Here is a 15,700-nt window from a genome sequence, read left to right on the forward strand (position 1 = left end):
AACGTTTTAACCAACTTAAACACTGTATCTGTGTGAATTCAGTTAGTTCCCAGTAGCAGGCTCTTGTAATTGTGTGCTTTTATGATTTATCAAAATTTGGTGAGCCGAATCTCAGTAACTTGTTGAATTCCGTTAGTTCCCAATAGGCCGCAGTAGTTAAGAGGACTGTCGGGATATAGAAAAATTTTCAGGAATGAAATCAATATTTCTAGGCGAATTCAGTGAGCTCCCAATGGGACATGCTTGTATGAGTGTGCTTTTCAATATATAGCAACATTTTAAGGAACGGAATGTAAGTATCATGTTGAATTCAGTAGGTGCCCAATAGGATTCGCATGTAATAAGCTTGTTATTCAAGATAGAGCAACGTTTTAACAAACTGAAACACAGTATCTTTGTGAATTCAGTTAGTTCCCAGTAGCAGGGTCTTGTAATATGTGTACTTTTAAAAATTTATCAAAATTTGGTGAACCGAATCTCAGTAAGTTGGTGAATTCGGTTAGTTCCCAATAGGCCGCAGTAGTAATAAGTGGCCTGTTCGGGATATAGAAAAATTTTCAGGAATGGAATCAAAATTTCTAGGTGAATTCAGGGAGTTCCCAATGGGACATGCTTGTATGAGTGTGCCTTTCAATATATAGCAACATTTTAAGTAACAGAATATAAGTATAATGGTGAATTCAGTAGATCTCCAGTAGGATTCGCATGTAATAAGCTTGTTATTCAAGATAGAGCAACGTTTTAACGAACTGAAACATTTTTCTTTGTGAATTCAGTTAGTTCCCAGTAGCAGGCTATTGTAATATGTATATTTTTAAAGATTTATCAAAATTTATTGAGCCGAATCTCAGATACTTGGTGAATTCAGTTCTCCCCAATAGGGCTCAGTAGTAAGAAGTGGACTGTTCGGGATAGAGAAAAATTTTCAGGAATGGAATCAAAATTTCGAGGCGAATTCAGTGAGTTCCCAATGGGACATGTTTGTATGAGTGTGCTTTTCAATATATAGCAACATTTTAAGGAACGGCTTCTAAGTATTATGGTGAATTCAGTAGGTTCCCAATGGTATTCGTATGTAATAAGCTTGTTCTTCAAGAAAGAGCAACGTTTTAGAACTGAAACACTGTTTCTTTGTTAATTCAGTTAGTTCCCAGTAGCAGGCTCTTGTAAATGTGTGCTTTTAAAATTTTATCAAAATTTGGTGAGCCGATTCTCAGTAACTTGGTGAATTCGGTTAGTTCCCAATAGGCCGCAGTAGTAATAAGTGGACTCTTCGGGATATAGAAAAATTTTAACGAATGGAATCAAAATTTCTAGGCGAATTCAGGGAGTTCCCAATGGGACATGCTTGTATGAGTGTGCTTTTCGATATATAGCAACATTTTAAGGAACGGAATCTAAGTATCATGGTGAATTCAGTTTTTCCCAATAGGATTCGCATGTAATAAGCTTGTTATTCAACATACAGCAACGTTTTAACCAACTGAAACACTGTTTCTTTGTGAATTCAGTTAGTTCGAAGTAGCAGGCTCTTGTAATTGTGTGCTTTTAAAGATTTATCAAAATTGGGTTAACCGAATCTCAGTAAGTTGGTGAATTCGGTTAGTTCCCAATAGGCCACAGTAGTAATAAGGGTTCTGTTGGGGATATAGAAAAATTATCACGAAAGGAATCAAAATTTCTAGACGAACTCAGTGAGATCCCAATGGTAAATGCTTGTACGAGTGTGCTTTTCAATATATAGCAACATTTAAGGAACGGAATCTAAGTATCATGGTGAATTCAATTGGTTCCCAATAGGATTCGCAAGTAATAAGCTAGGTATTCAAGATAGAGCAACGTATTAACGAACTGAAACACTGTTTCTTTGTGAAATCAGTTAGTTCCCAGTAGCAGGTTCTTGTAATATGTGTACTTTTAAAGATTTATCAAAATTTGGTGAGCAGAATCTCAGTAACATGGTGAATTCACTTAATTCCAAATAGGCCGCAGTAGTAATAAGCGGCCTGTTCGGGATATAGAAAAATTTTCAGGTATGGAATCAAAATTTCGAGGCGAATTCAGTGAGTTCCCAGTGGGACATGCTTGTATGAGTGTGCTTTTCAATATAGAGCAACATTTTAAGGAACGGAATCTAAGTATCATGGTGAATTCATTAGGTTCCCAATAGGATTCGCATGTAATAAGCTTGTTATTCAAGAGAGAGCAACGTTTTAACGAACGAAACACTGTTTCTTTGTGAATTCAGTTAGTTCCCAGTAGCAGGCACTCTAATATGTATTCTTTTAAAGATTTATCAAAATTTGGTGAACCGAATGTCAGGAAATTGGTGAATTCACTTAGTTCCCAATAGGCCACAGTAGTAATAAGAGGACTGTTGGGGATATAGAAAAATTTTCACGAATGGAATGAAAATTTCTAGGCGAATTCAGGGAATTCCCAATGGGACATGCTTGTATGAGTGTGCTTTTCAATATATAGCAACATTTAAGGAACGGAATCTAAGTATCATGGTGAATTCAGTAGGTTCCAAATAGGATTCGCATGTAATAAGCTTGTTATTCAAGATAGAGCAACGTTATAACAAACTGAAGCACTGTTTCTTTGTGAATTCAGTTAGTTCCCAGTAGCAGTCTATTGTAATATGTATACTTTTAAAGATTTATCAAAATTTGTTGAGCCGAATCTCAGATACTTGGTGAATTCAGTTTCTTCCAAATAGGGCTCAGTAGTAATAAGTGGACTGTTCGGGATATAGAAAAATTTTCACTAATGGAATCAAAATTTCTAGGCGAATTCAGGGAATTCCCAATGGGACATGCTTGTATGAGTGTGCTTTTCAATATGTAGCAACATTTTAAGAAACGGATTCTAAGTATCCTGGTGAATTCAGTAGGTTCCCAATAGGATTCGCATGTAATAAGCTTGTTATTCAAGATAGAGCAACGTTTTAACCAACTGAAACACTGTTTCTTTGTGAATTCAGTTAGTTCGAAGTAGCAGGCTCTTGTAATTGTGTGCTTTTAAAGATTTATCAAAATTTGGTGAACCGAATCTCAGTAAGTTAGTGAATTCGGTTAGTTCCCAATAGGCCGCAGTAGTAATAAGTGTTCTGTTGGGGATATAGAAAAATTATAACGAATGGAATCAAAATTTCTAGGCGAACTCAGTGAGATCCCAATGGGACATGCTTGTACGAGTGTGCTTTTCAATATATAGCAACATTTTAAGGAACGGAATCTAATTATCATGGTGAATTCAGTAGGTTCCCAATAGGATTCGCAAGTAATAAGCTTGTTATTCAAGATAGAGCAAAGTTTTAAAGAACTGAAAAACTGTTTCTTTGTGAAATCAGTTAGTTCCTAGTACCAGGCTCTTGTAATATGTGTACTTTTAAAGATTTATAAAAATTTGGTGAGCCGAACCTCAGTAACTTTGTGAATTCACTTAGTTCCGAATAGGCCGCAGTAGTAATAAGTGGCCAGTTCGGGATATAGAAAATTTTTCAGGAATGGAATCAAAATTTCTAGGCGAATTCAGTGAGTTCCCAATGGGACAGGCTTGTATGAGTGTGCTTTTCAATATATAGCAACATTTTAAGTAAAGGAATCTAAGTATCATGGTGGATTCAGTAGATCTCCAGTAGGATTCGCATGTAATAAGCTTGTTATTTAAGATAGAGCAACGTTTTAACGAACTGAAACACTTTCTCTTTGTGAATTCAGTTAGTTCCCAGTAGCAGGCTATTGTAATATGTATATTTTTAAAGATTTTTCAAAATTTGTTGAGCCGAATCTCAGATACTTGGTGAATTCAGTTCTTCCCAATAGGCCGCAGTAGTAATAAGTGGCCTGTTCGGGATATCGAAAAATTTTCAGGAATGGAAGCAAAATTTCGAGGCGAATTCAGTGAGTTCCCAATGGGACATGCTTGTATGAGTGTGCTTTTCAATATATAGCAACATTTTAAGAAACGGAATCTAAGTATCATGGTGAATTCAATAGGTTCCCAATAGGATCCCAAGTAATAAGCTAGTTAATCAAGATAGAGCAACGTATTAACGAACTGAAACACTGTTTATTTGTGAAATCAGTTAGTTCCCAGTAGCAGGTTCTTGTAATATGTGTACTTTTAAAGATTTATCAAAATTTGGTGAGCAGAATCTCAGTTACATGGTGAATTCACTTAATTCCAAATAGGCCGCAGTAGTAATAAGTGGCCTCTTCGGGATATAGTAAAATTTTCAGGAATGGAATCAAAATTTCGAGGCGAATTCAGTGAGTTCCCAATGGGACATGCTTGTATGAGTGTGCTTTTCAATATAGAGCAACATTTTAAGGAACGGAATCTAAGTATCATGGTGAATTCATTAGGTTCCCAATAGGATTCGCATGTAATAAGCTTGTTATTCAAGATAGAGCAACGTTTTAACGAACTGAAACACTGTTTCTTTGTGAATTCAGTTAGTTCCCAGTAGCAGGCACTCTAATATATATTCTTTTAAAGATTTATCAAAATTTGGTGAACCGAATGTCAGGAATTTGGTGAATTCACTTAGTTCCCAATAGGCCACAGTAGTAATAAGTGGATTGTTGGGGATATAGAAAAATTTTCACGAATGGAATGAAAATTTCTAGGCGAATTCAGGGAATTCCCAATGGGACATGCTTGTATGAGTGTGCTTTTCAATATATAGCAACATTTTAAGAAACGGATTCTAAGTATCATGCTGAATTCAGTAGGTTCCAAATAGGATTCGCATGTAATAAGCTTGTTATTCAAGATAGAGCAAAGTTATAACGAACTGAAGCACTGTTTTTTGTGAATTCAGTTAGTTCTCAGTAGCAGTCTCTTGTAATATGTATACTTTAAATATTTATCAAAATTTGTTGAGCCGAATCTCAGATACTTGGTGAATTCAGTTTCTTCCAAATAGGGCTCAGTAGTAATAAGTGGACTGTTCGGGATATAGAAAAATTTTCAGGAATGGAATCAAAATTTCTAGGCGAATTCAGGGAATTCCCAATGGGACATGCTTGTATGAGTGTGCTTTTCAATATATAGCAACATTTTAAGAAACGGATTCTAAATATCATGGTGAATTCAGTAGGTTCCCAATAGGATTCGCATGTAATAAGCTTGTTATTCAAGATAGAGCAACGTTTTAACCAACTGAAACACTGTTTCTTTGTGAATTCAGTTAGTTCGAAGTAGCAGGCTCTTGTAATTGTATGCTTTTAAAGATTTATCAAAATTTGGTGAACCGAATCTCAGTAAGTTGGTGAATTCGGTTAGTTCCCAATAGGCCGCAGTAGTAATAAGTGTTCTGTTGGGGATATAGAAAAATTATAACGAATGGAATCAAAATTTCTAGGCGAACTCAGTGGGATCCCAATGGGACATGCTTGTACGAGTGTGCTTTTCAATATATAGCACATTTTAAGGAACGGAAACTAATTATCCTGGTGAATTCAATAGGTTCCCAATAGGATTCGCAAGTAATAAACTTGTTATTCAAGATAGAGCAAAGTTTTAACGAACTGAAACACTGTTTCTTTGTGAAATCAGTTAGTTCCTAGTAACAGGCTCTTGTAATATGTGTACTTTTAAAGATTTATCAAAATTTGGTGAGCCGAATCTCAGTAAATTTGTGAATTCACTTAGTTCCGAATAGGCCGCAGTAGTAATAAGTGGCCTGTTCGGGATATAGAAAAATTCTCAGGAATTGAATCAAAATTTCTAGGCGAATTCAGTGAGTTCCCAATGGGACATGTTGGGATGAGTGTGCTTTTCAATATATATCAACATTTTAAGTAACAGAATCTAAGTATCATGGTGAATTCAGTAGATCTCTTGTAGGATTCGCATGTAATAAGCTTGTTATTCAAGATAGAGCAACGTTTTAACGAACTGAAACACTTTTTCTTTGTGAATTCAGTTAGTTCCCAGTAGCAGGCTATTGTTATATGTATATTTTTAAAGATTTATCAAAATATGTTGAGCCGAATCTCAGATACTTGGTGAATTCAGTTCTTCCCAATAGGCCGCAGTAGTAATAAGTGGCCTGTTCGGGATATAGAAAAATTTTCAGGAATGGAATCAAAATTTCTAGGCGAAATCAGTGAGTTCCCAATGGGACATGCTTGTATGAGTGTGCTTTTCAATATATAGCAACATTTTAAGGAAGGGCTTCTAAGTACTATGGTGAATTCAGTAGGTTCCCAATGGGATTCGTATGTAATAAGCTTGTTATTCAAGATAGAGCAACGTTTTAGAACTGAAACACTGTTTCTTTGTTAATTCAGTTAGTTCCCAGTAGCAGGCTCTTGTAAATGTGTGCTTTTAAAATTTTATCAAAATTTGGTGAGCCGATTCTCAGTAACTTGGGGAATTCGGTTAGTTCCCAATAGGCCGTAGTAGTAATAAGTGGACTGTTCGGGATATAGAAAAATTTTAACGAATGTAATCAAAATTTCTAGGCGAATTCAGGGAGTTCCCAATGGGACATGCTTGTATGAGTGTGCTTTTCAATATATAGCAACATTTTAAGGAACGGAATCTAAGTATCATGGGGAATTCAGTATGTTCCCAATAGGATTCGCATGTAATATGCTTGTTATTCAAGATACAGCAAAGTTTTAACCAACTTAAACACTGTATCTTTGTGAATTCAGTTAGTTCCCAGTAGCAGGCTCTTGTAATTGTGTGCTTTTAAGATTTATCAAAATTTGGTGAGCCGAATCTCAGTAACTTGTTGAATTCCGTTAGTTCCCAATAGGCCGCAGTAGTTAAGAGGACTGTCGGGATATAGAAAAATTTTCAGGAATGAAATCAATATTTCTAGGCGAATTCAGTGAGCTCCCAATGGGACATGCTTGTATGAGTGTGCTTTTCAATATATAGCAACATTTTAAGGAACGGAATGTAAGTATCATGTTGAATTCAGTAGGTGCCCAATAGGATTCGCAAGTAATAAGCTTGTTATTCAAGATAGAGCAACGTTTTAACAAACTGAAACACAGTATCTTTGTGAATTCAGTTAGTTCCCAGTAGCAGGGTCTTGTAATATGTGTACTTTTAAAAATTTATCAAAATTTGGTGAACCGAATCTCAGTAAGTTGGTGAATTCGGTTAGTTCCCAATAGGCCGCAGTAGTAATAAGTGGCCTGTACGGGATATAGAAAAATTTTCAGGAATGGAATCAAAATTTCTAGGTGAATTCAGGGAGTTCCCAATGGGAAATGCTTGTATGAGTGTGCCTTTCAATATATAGCAACATTTTAAGTAACAGAATATAAGTATAATGGTGAATTCAGTAGATCTCCAGTAGGATTCGCATGTAATAAGCTTGTTATTCAAGATAGAGCAACGTTTTAACGAACTGAAACATTTTTCTTTGTGAATTCAGTTAGTTCCCAGTAGCAGGCTATTGTAATATGTATATTTTTAAAGATTTATCAAAATTTATTGAGCCGAATCTCAGATACTTGGTGAATTCAGTTCTCCCCAATAGGGCTCAGTAGTAAGAAGTGGACTGTTCGGGATAGAGAAAAATTTTCAGGAATGGAATCAAAATTTCGAGGCGAATTCAGTGAGTTCCCAATGGGACATGTTTGTATGAGTGTGCTTCTCAATATATAGCAACATTTTAAGGAACGGCTTCTAAGAATTATGGTGAATTCAGTAGGTTCCCAATGGTATTCGTATGTAATAAGCTTGTTATTCAAGATAGAGCAACGTTTTAGAACTGAAACACTGTTTCTTTGTTAATTCAGTTAGTTCCCAGTAGCAGGCTCTTGTAAATGTGTGCTTTTAAAATTTTATCAAAATTTGGTGAGCCGATTCTCAGTAACTTGGTGAATTCGGTTAGTTCCCAATAGGCCGCAGTAGTAATAAGTGGACTCTTCGGGATATAGAAAAATTTTAACGAATGGAATCAAAATTTCTAGGCGAATTCAGGGAGTTCCCAATGGGACATGCTTGTATGAGTGTGCTTTTCGATATATAGCAACATTTTAAGGAACGGAATCTAAGTATCATGGTGAATTCAGTTGGTTCCCAATAGGATTCGCATGTAACCAGCTTGTTATTCAACATCCAGCAACGTTTTAACCAACTGAAACACTGTTTCTTTGTTAATTCAGTTAGTTCCCAGTAGCAGGCTCTTGTAATTGTGTGCTTTTAAAGATTTATCAAAATTTGGTTAACCGAATCTCAGTAAGTTGGTGAATTCGGTTAGTTCCCAATAGGCCGCAGTAGTAATAAGGGTTCTGTTGGGGATATAGAAAAATTATCACGAAAGGCATCAAAATTACTAGACGAACTCAGTGATATCCCAATGGTAAATGCTTGTACGTGTGTGCTTTTCAATATATAGCAACATTTAAGGAACGGAATCTAAGTATCATGGTGAATTCAATTGGTTCCCAATAGGATTCGCAAGTAATAAGCTAGGTATTCAAGATAGAGCAACGTATTAACGAACTGAAACACTGTTTCTTTGTGAAATCAGTTAGTTCCCAGTAGCAGGTTCTTGTAATATGTGTACTTTTAAAGATTTATCAAAATTTGGTGAGCAGAATCTCAGTAACATGGTGAATTCACTTAATTCCAAATAGGCCGCAGTAGTAATAAGTGGCCTGTTCGGGATATAGAAAAATTTTCAGGAATGGAATCAAAATTTCGAGGCGAATTCAGTGAGTTCCCAATGGGACATGCTTGTATGAGTGTGCTTTTCAATATAGAGCAACATTTTAAGGAACGGAATCTAAGTATCATGGTGAATTCATTAGGTTCCCTATAGGATTCTCATGTAATAAGCTTGTTATTCAAGAGAGAGCAACGTTTTAACGAACGAAACACTGTTTCTTTGTGAATTCAGTTAGTTCCCAGTAGCAGGCACTCTAATATGTATTCTTTTAAAGATTTATCAAAATTTGGTGAACCGAATGTCAGGAAATTGGTGAATTCACTTAGTTCCCAATAGGCCACAGTAGTAATAAGAGGACTGTTGGGGATATAGAAAAATTTTCACGAATGGAATGAATATTTCTAGGCGAATTCAGGGAATTAACAATGGGACATGCTTGTATGAGTGTGCTTTTCAATATATAGCAACATTTAAGGAACGGAATCTAAGTATCATGGTGAATTCAGTAGGTTACAAATAGGATTCGCATGTAATAAGCTTGTTATTCAAGATAGAGCAACGTTATAACAAACTGAAGCACTGTTTCTTTGTGAATTCAGTTAGTTCCCAGTAGCAGTCTCTTGTAATATGTATACTTTTAAAGATTTATCAAAATTTGTTGAGCCGAATCTCAGATACTTGGTGAATTCAGTTTCTTCCAAATAGGGCACAGTAGTAATAAGTGGACTGTTCAGGATATAGAAAAATTTTCACTAATGGAATCAAAATTTCTAGGCGAATTCAGGGAATTCCCAATGGGACATGCTTGTATGAGTGTGCTTTTCAATATGTAGCAACATTTTAAGAAACGGATTCTAAGTATCCTGGTGAATTCAGTAGGTTCCCAATAGGATTCGCATGTAATAAGCTTGTTATTCAAGATAGAGCAACGTTTTAACCAACTGAAAGACTGTTTCTTTGTGAATTCAGTTAGATCGAAGTAGCAGGCTCTTGTAATTGTGTGCTTTTAAAGATTTATCAAAATTTGGTTAACCGAATCTCAGTAAGTTAGTGAATTCGGTTAGTTCCCAATAGGCCGCAGTAGTAATAAGTGTTCTGTTCGGGATATAGAAAAATTATAACGAATGGAATCAAAATTTCTAGGCGAACTCAGTGAGATCCAAATGGGACATGCTTGTACGCGTGTGCTTTTCAATATATAGCAACATTTTAAGGAACGGAATCTAATTATCATGGTGAATTCAGTAGGTTCCCAATAGGATTCGCAAGTAATAAGCTTGTTATTCAAGATAGAGCAAAGTCTTAACGAACTGAAACACTGTTTCTTTGTGAAATCAGTTAGTTCCTAGTACCAGGCTCTTGTAATATGTGTACTTTTAAAGATTTATAAAAATTTGGTGAGCCGAACCTCAGTAACTTTGTGAATTCACTTAGTTCCGAATAGGCCGCAGTAGTAATAAGTGGCCTGTTCGGGATATAGAAAAATTTACAGGAATGGAATCAAAATTTCTAGGCGAATTCAGTGAGTTCCCAATGAGACAGGCTTGTATGAGTGTGCTTTTCAATATATAGCAACATTTTAAGTAACAGAATCTAAGTATCATGGAGGATTCAGTAGATCTCCAGTAGGATTCGCATGTAATAAGCTTGTTATTTAAGATAGAGCAACGTTTTAACGAACTGAAACACTTTCTCTTTGTAAATTCAGTTAGTTCCCAGTAGCAGGATATTGTAATATGTATATTTTTAAAGATTTTTCAAAATTTGTTGAGCCGAATCTCAGATACTTGGTGAATTCAGTTCTTCCCAATAGGCCGCAGTAGTAATAAGTGGCCTGTTCGGGATATCGAAAAATTTTCAGGAATGGAATCAAAATTTCGAGGCGAATTCAGTGAGTTCCCAATGGGACATGCTTGTATGAGTGTGCTTTTCAATATATAGCAACATTTTAAGAAACGGAATCTAAGTATCATGGTGAATTCAATAGGTTCCCAATAGGATCCCAAGTAATAAGCTAGTTATTCAAGATAGAGCAACGTATTAACGAACTGAAACACTGTTTATTTGTGAAATCAGTTAGTTCCCAGTAGCAGGTTCTTGTAATATGTGTACTTTTAAAGATTTATCAAAATTTGGTGAGCAGAATCTCAGTAACATGGTGAATTCACTTAATTCCAAATAGGCCGCAGTAGTAATAAGTGGCCTGTTCGGGATATAGAAAAATTTTCAGGAATGGAATCAAAATTTCGAGGCGAATTCAGTGAGTTCCCAATGGGACATGCTTGTATGAGTGTGCTTTTCAATATATAGCAACATTTCAAGAAACGGATTCTAAGTATCATGGTGAATTCAGTAGGTTCCAAATAGGATTCGCATGTAATAAGCTTGTTATTCAAGATAGAGCAACGTTATAACGAACTGAAGCACTGTTTCTTTGTGAATTCAGTTAGTTCTCAGTAGCAGTCTCTTGTAATATGAATACTTTAAATATTTATCAAAATTTGTTGAGCCGAATCTCAGATACTTGGTGAATTCAGTTTCTTCCAAATAGGGCTCAGAGTAATAAGTGGACTGTTCGGGATATAGAAAAATTTTCAGGAATGGAATCAAAATTTCTAGGCGAATTCAGGGAATTCCCAATGGGACATGCTTGTATGAGTGTGCTTTTCAATATATAGCAACATTTTAAGAAACGGATTCTAAGTATCATGGTGAATTCAGTAGGTTCCCAATAGGATTCGCATGTAATAAGCTTGTTATTCAAGATAGAGCAACGTTTTAACCAACTGAAACACTGTTTCTTTGTGAATTCAGTTAGTTCGAAGTAGCAGGCTCTTGTAATTGTATGCTTTTAAAGATTTATCAAAATTTGGTGAACCGAATCTCAGTAAGTTGGTGAATTCGGTTAGTTCCCAATAGGCCGCAGTAGTAATAAGTGTTCTGTTGGGGATATAGAAAAATTATAACGAATGGAATCAAAATTTCTAGGCGAACTCAGTGAGATCCCAATGGGACATGCTTGTACGAGTGTGCTTTTCAATATATAGCAACATTTTAAGGAACGGAATCTAATTATCCTGGTGAATTCAATAGGTTCCCAATAGGATTCGCAAGTAATAAACTTGTTATTCAAGATAGAGCAAAGTTTTAACGAACTGAAACACTGTTTCTTTGTGAAATCAGTTAGTTCCTAGTAACAGGCTCTTGTAATATGTGTACTTTTAAAGATTTATCAAAATTTGGTGAGCCGAATCTCAGTAACTTTGTGAATTCACTTAGTTCCGAATAGGCCGCAGTAGTAATAAGTGGCCTGTTTGGGATATAGAAAAATTCTCAGGAATTGAATCAAAATTTCTAGGCGAATTCAGTGAGTTCCCAATGGGACATGCTTGTATGAGTGTGCTTTTCAATATATAGCAACATTTTAAGTAACAGAATCTAAGTATCATGGTGAATTCAGTAGATCTCCTGTAGGATTCGCATGTAATATGCTTGTTATTCAAGATAGAGCAACGTTTTAACGAATGAAACACTTTTTCTTTGTGAATTCAGTTAGTTCCCAGTAGCAGGCTATTGTTATATGTATATTTTTAAAGATTTATCAAAATTTGTTGAGCCGAATCTCAGATAATTGGTGAATTCAGTTCTTCCCAATAGGCCGCAGTAGTAATAAGTGGCCTGTTCGGGATATAGAAAAATTTTCAGGAATGGAATCAAAATTTCTAGGCGAAATCAGTGAGTTCCCAATGGGACATGCTTGTATGAGTGTGCTTTTCAATATATAGCAACATTTTAAGGAAGGGCTTCTAAGTACTATGGTGAATTCAGTAGGTTCCCAATGGGATTCGTATGTAATAAGCTTGTTATTCAAAATAGAGCAACGTCTTAGAACTGAAACACTGTTTCTTTGTTAATTCAGTTAGTTCCCAGTAGCAGGCTCTTGTAAATGTGTGCTTTTAAAATTTTATCAAAATTTGGTGAGCCGATTCTCAGTAACTTGTTGAATTCGGTTAGTTCCCAATAGGCCGTAGTAGTAATAAGTGGACTCTTCGGGATATAGAAAAATTTTAACGAATGGAATCAAAATTTCTAGGCGAATTCAGTGAGTTCCCAATGGGACATGCTTGTATGAGTGTGCTTTTCGATATATAGCAACATTTTAAGGAACGGAATCTAAGTATCATGGTGAATTCAGTTGGTTCCCAATAGGATTCGCATGTAACCAGCTTGTTATTCAACATACAGCAACGTTTTAACCAACTGAAGCACTGTTTCTTTGTGAATTCAGTTAGTTCCCAGTAGCAGTCTCTTGTAATATGTATACTTTTAAAGATTTATCAAAATTTGTTGAGCCGAATCTCAGATACTTGGTGAATTCAGTTTCTTCCAAATAGGGCACAGTAGTAATAAGTGGACTGTTCAGGATATAGAAAAATTTTCACTAATGGAATCAAAATTTCTAGGCGAATTCAGGGAATTCCCAATGGGACATGCTTGTATGAGTGTGCTTTTCAATATGTAGCAACATTTTAAGAAACGGATTCTAAGTATCCTGGTGAATTCAGTAGGTTCCCAATAGGATTCGCATGTAATAAGCTTGTTATTCAAGATAGAGCAACGTTTTAACCAACTGAAACACTGTTTCTTTGTGAATTCAGTTAGATCGAAGTAGCAGGCTCTTGTAATTGTGTGCTTTTAAAGATTTATCAAAATTTGGTTAACCGAATCTCAGTAAGTTAGTGAATTCGGTTAGTTCCCAATAGGCCGCAGTAGTAATAAGTGTTCTGTTCGGGATATAGAAAAATTATAACGAATGGAATCAAAATTTCTAGGCGAACTCAGTGAGATCCAAATGGGACATGCTTGTACGCGTGTGCTTTTCAATATATAGCAACATTTTAAGGAACGGAATCTAATTATCATGGTGAATTCAGTAGGTTCCCAATAGGATTCGCAAGTAATAAGCTTGTTATTCAAGATAGAGCAAAGTCTTAACGAACTGAAACACTGTTTCTTTGTGAAATCAGTTAGTTCCTAGTACCAGGCTCTTGTAATATGTGTACTTTTAAAGATTTATAAAAATTTGGTGAGCCGAACCTCAGTAACTTTGTGAATTCACTTAGTTCCGAATAGGCCGCAGTAGTAATAAGTGGCCTGTTCGGGATATAGAAAAATTTACAGGAATGGAATCAAAATTTCTAGGCGAATTCAGTGAGTTCCCAATGAGACAGGCTTGTATGAGTGTGCTTTTCAATATATAGCAACATTTTAAGTAACAGAATCTAAGTATCATGGAGGATTCAGTAGATCTCCAGTAGGATTCGCATGTAATAAACTTGTTATTTAAGATAGAGCAACGTTTTAACGAACTGAAACACTTTCTCTTTGTAAATTCAGTTAGTTCCCAGTAGCAGGATATTGTAATATGTATATTTTTAAAGATTTTTCAAAATTTGTTGAGCCGAATCTCAGATACTTGGTGAATTCAGTTCTTCCCAATAGGCCGCAGTAGTAATAAGTGGCCTGTTCGGGATATCGAAAAATTTTCAGGAATGGAATCAAAATTTCGAGGCGAATTCAGTGAGTTCCCAATGGGACATGCTTGTATGAGTGTGCTTTTCAATATATAGCAACATTTTAAGAAACGGAATCTAAGTATCATGGTGAATTCAATAGGTTCCCAATAGGATCCCAAGTAATAAGCTAGTTATTCAAGATAGAGCAACGTATTAACGAACTGAAACACTGTTTATTTGTGAAATCAGTTAGTTCCCAGTAGCAGGTTCTTGTAATATGTGTACTTTTAAAGATTTATCAAAATTTGGTGAGCAGAATCTCAGTAACATGGTGAATTCACTTAATTCCAAATAGGCCGCAGTAGTAATAAGTGGCCTGTTCGGGATATAGAAAAATTTTCAGGAATGGAATCAAAATTTCTAGGCGAATTCAGGGAATTCCCAATGGGACATGCTTGTATGAGTGTGCTTTTCAATATATAGCAACATTTTAAGAAACGGATGCTAAGTATCATGGTGAATTCAGTAGGTTCCAAATAGGATTCGCATGTAATAAGCTTGTTATTCAAGATAGAGCAACGTTATAACGAACTGAAGCACTGTTTCTTTGTGAATTCAGTTAGTTCTCAGTAGCAGTCTCTTGTAATATGAATACTTTAAATATTTATCAAAATTTGTTGAGCCGAATCTCAGATACTTGGTGAATTCAGTTTCTTCCAAATAGGGCTCAGTAGTAATAAGTGGACTGTTCGGGATATAGAAAAATTTTCAGGAATGGAATCAAAATTTCTAGGCGAATTCAGGGAATTCCCAATGGGACATGCTTGTATGAGTGTGCTTTTCAATATATAGCAACATTTTAAGAAACGGATTCTAAGTATCATGGTGAATTCAGTAGGTTCCCAATAGGATTCGCATGTAATAAGCTTGTTATTCAAGATAGAGCAATGTTTTAACCAACTGAAACACTGTTTCTTTGTGAATTCAGTTAGTTCGAAGTAGCAGGCTCTTGTAATTGTATGCTTTTAAAGATTTATCAAAATTTGGTGAACCGAATCTCAGTAAGTTGGTGAATTCGGTTAGTTCCCAATAGGCCGCAGTAGTAATAAGTGTTCTGTTGGGGATATAGAAAAATTATAACGAATGGAATCAAAATTTCTAGGCGAACTCAGTGAGATCCCAATGGGACATGCTTGTACGAGTGTGCTTTTCAATATATAGCAACATTTTAAGGAACGGAATCTAATTATCCTGGTGAATTCAATAGGTTCCCAATAGGATTCGCAAGTAATAAACATGTTATTCAAGATAGAGCAAAGTTTTAACGAACTGAAATATTGTTTCTTTGTGAAATCAGTTAGTTCCTAGTACCAGGCTCTTGTAATATGTGTACTTTTAAAGATTTATCAAAATTTGGTGAGCCGAATCTCAGTAACTTTGTGAATTCACTTAGTTCCGAATAGGCCGCAGTAGTAATAAGTGGCCTGTTCGGGATATAGAAAAATTCTCAGGAATTGAATCAAAATTTCTAGGC

Source organism: Rattus norvegicus, chromosome 8, assembly GCF_036323735.1.
Source record: "Rattus norvegicus strain BN/NHsdMcwi chromosome 8, GRCr8, whole genome shotgun sequence".
NCBI classification, from domain to species: domain Eukaryota; kingdom Metazoa; phylum Chordata; class Mammalia; order Rodentia; family Muridae; genus Rattus; species Rattus norvegicus.